The following is a 3,652-nucleotide window of genomic DNA, read 5'->3' on the forward strand; positions in this document are numbered from 1 at the left end:
AAATGAATCCACGAATAGATCTCAGACTAATGATCTGCTAGAATCCCCGTGCTATCAAACAAATAACACCCAATTAACAATCGGGTTCCAAACCAAATCCAATAATCCATACATGGGGTAAAAAGACCATTTTACCCCTCACCTAGTTTGGTCCAAGACTAAGGCCCAAACTCACAATCATAAATGCCTTCAAACCAATAATCATCCAAAGCCCAATAATGGCCCAATTTTTCAGACTGGGCATAAACCCTTACATGGGCCTTGCCATAAAGCCCATTAACCTTTCCTAAGCCTAAACACATATTCTCAGCTGGTCCAACAAAACCCCCAAGCAATACAAGCCCACACGATAGCCCAAACCCGCAATGACACCACAAGGCCCAAATCCAAAATATCCAATGGTCAACCCTGGCCAACTGAAAAAAGTCAAAGTCAAGGTCAACAGTCCATGTTGACCCAACACGTCGTGTTGCCTCTTGGACACGCTGTGTTCTTCCAACATCCAGATAATCGGGAAATCCCTATCCAACACGCCGTGTTGGCTTGCAAACACGTTGTGTTTGCTCGAGATTCAACAGCTGAACCGATAAGCACTTAATCCTTAAAGACATAGCCCCAAAACATAGATCTGACCTCCTTGAGCTGGGTTATCACGTAAAGTTGCCAACTTTACGTCCATATATGACTAAATGAAGCTCTTAAGCTAAAAAGGGACTTAATAGAGGACTTGAAACATGCATGACACCATTCTTCACATAAAGCTTGCACATTTATGCTCAAGGATACCAAAACAACCCAGATCTGAAAGAACAAGCCCTTAAACAACCCAACTCATCCATATATCCAAAAAGGAGACCAAAATCATAATAAAACCCCATAAGTGAAGATCTAACCAACAACAAAGCAAGGTATGAACTTGATACCTCAAGGAGACTTCAACAAGTGGTGAGATTATGGATCTATGGCCTTCCTTCCAAGATAGGCACCTTCAAACTCCAAATCTTCTTTAAATGAGCACAAAATCTACAAGAATCCACTCAAAACTTCAAGAACACCACCAAGAAAGCTCAATACTCGATTTAGGGTTTTTTTGGTACAAAGGAGGCTGGTCAAGAGAACTTAAGGCCTTTAAATAGGGTGCAACACCCTAAAAATTAGGGCTTCCTCCCCAGCTGCCAACACGCCGTGTTGAGGCACCTCAACACGCCGTGTTGGTTCATTAAACTCCGCGGCCAAAAACATCTCGACACGCCGTGTTGAGGCTCCAACACGTCGTGTCCCAAAGAGAAAACATAAATATCTTGGAATCAACTTCATACCGGATATCAGGCATTACAAAACCTATATAAAGAAATAGCACTTTTCAAAAAACATAAATACGATTTTAATGAAATACATTTTTATTGTATAAATACATAAAAACTTATTTCTGCATGGATACATATAATATTAAAATAAGCTATTTAGGATTAAAAATATAAAAAAATTGCAAATTTAAGGGTTTTCTTATGGATTTTATTTGATGGCAACTTAGAAATTTATGATAACATATCACAGGGGTAACAATATAAAAAATAAAATATTTTTTTTTGGGTTTTAACATATTTAAAAATTGTTTTAGGATAAAACCATATTTTTCTTACAAAATTTAGGGCTTTATATCAATAACACCGAAAAAAAAATGTCAACTGTGAGTTTTTTGGGAAAAAAAATTAACGGTTTTTTCAAAAAAAAAAAAAAGTTTGATTGTTTTTTCCAAAAAAGAATATATTTAAAGTCAAGTCACATTATGTCCAACAACTTAATTAAAGTATGGTTTAAAAAAGGTATTTTCAAAACTTAAAAAAAATGGTTTAAACTTTAAAGTTAATGAAAGTGTAATGTTAGATCCCCTGTACAGGCTCTCAATTGATCTTGAAAAACTCATGTTAAGCCTTTGTCATGTTAATTTTTTCAATATAAGATATCATATTGAGTAAACCAACTTAATTAAAAATTTGTTTTTATTAACTATTTTAGAGCAAATGCCATAAAAATCATTATGTATGTAAATTTTTGTCGGTTTTATTCAAAGTTGTATTTTAGGTCCGTTAACGCCTCAAATTTGCAACATTTTTTTTTCAATTTTACATTTTTTGCAAATTTATCCGATAAAACTGAAATTTTTTATCAAACTTAACAGCTTTAATGAACCAGAAACCAAAATTAATGGCTTTTATGAACCAAGAAAAAAGGTAAAAACCTAACATTTTTGCCAAATGTGAGGCTTTAATAAACCAAAGGATAAAATTGAAAAAAAAAGTTATAAACATCCGGTTTTAATAAACCTAAAATCTTCAAATAGATAAAACTGACAAAAACTTGCAAACTTAAGGGTTTTTATTTATCATTATCCCATTATTTTATGGGTTATTCATCCCACTGACCACGTATTATAAAAAAGTAATACACATTGAACACTTATATTCGAAAATCCCAAAATGACAATCTTCATTATGACATTTTCGAAGTGGCAATTATACTTGAGAATACCTTTTGCTGACATTTTCGAACTCAAAGAAAATTTTAAACCATTTTTGTAACATAAAGCATGCTTGAAATTTGGAACATTACATGGATTTTCAAACTGGTTTAACGTTTTAAAAAAAATATATATTGGCATTGAAATCACCAAATGAGGATTGGAATCATGATTTATGAGTGGAATAGAATATGAACAAGAGTTTAATTCAAGCTTAGATCATTATGATTGTTGGATTAATGTGTCTAAGCTCATAACTAAATTGATATACTTTTGTAATTAGAAGGAAAGTCCTTTTTGGATTGTCCTCATGACCATAAATAGTTAGAAATGATATTAGAAGAGAGAGAAATATAATTTATTAAATTATTATATGATTAATAAACTAAATGGAAATTATGGGAAAATGATTTGTTAAAATATTATGTTATTAATATATTAATTGGAAATAAATAGTTGATTTATTGATTTATTATGTGATTAATAAATTAATTTGAGATCAATTGTTAAATAATTGACTTGTTAATTTATATGATTAATAAATTAATGTGAAATTAATTAGAATTGATTAATTATTAATCAAAATTAATTTGGAATTAAATCAGGATTCATTTGAATTAATTGAAGGTGCAAGTGGTGAATTATAATTGTTCAATAGTTGAACAAAAGAAACAATTCTAGAACACTCGATGGTATGGACGGTTTTGGAGGGTTTCTTAGGGTTTCTGGAAGCTTCCTAATTGCATAAAAGGAAATGATTTGAATTATGATTAAATCTATTATTTAATTAATTCAAATCTTGCTTTGCCTACAAGTTACCTAAGCTATAAATAGGACCTATTTGCTTGCAAATTTCATTCATGACATTCCCCAAAGTCATATGAATGAAAATTCCCTCATATCTCCTCTCTCCTCCTCATTCTGGGGTTTCTGGTTATGGGTGTGAGCCATTAGAGGCATCATCCTTTTGGTGTTAGCTTTCCAAGACCAACAAACACAAGGGATTGAAGTGATTTGTTTACTACAACAAATTAATGGCATGTAACCCTAATTATTGTATTTCGATTATACTAGGGTGTCATTAGGGTTCTTTATATTCAATATATGGTGTTATCATTTAGAGAAAACATA

Source organism: Lactuca virosa, chromosome 1 (genome assembly GCF_052849685.1).
Source record: "Lactuca virosa cultivar CGN04683 chromosome 1, Lactuca_virosa_CGN04683_v6, whole genome shotgun sequence".
Lineage (NCBI taxonomy): Eukaryota > Viridiplantae > Streptophyta > Magnoliopsida > Asterales > Asteraceae > Lactuca > Lactuca virosa.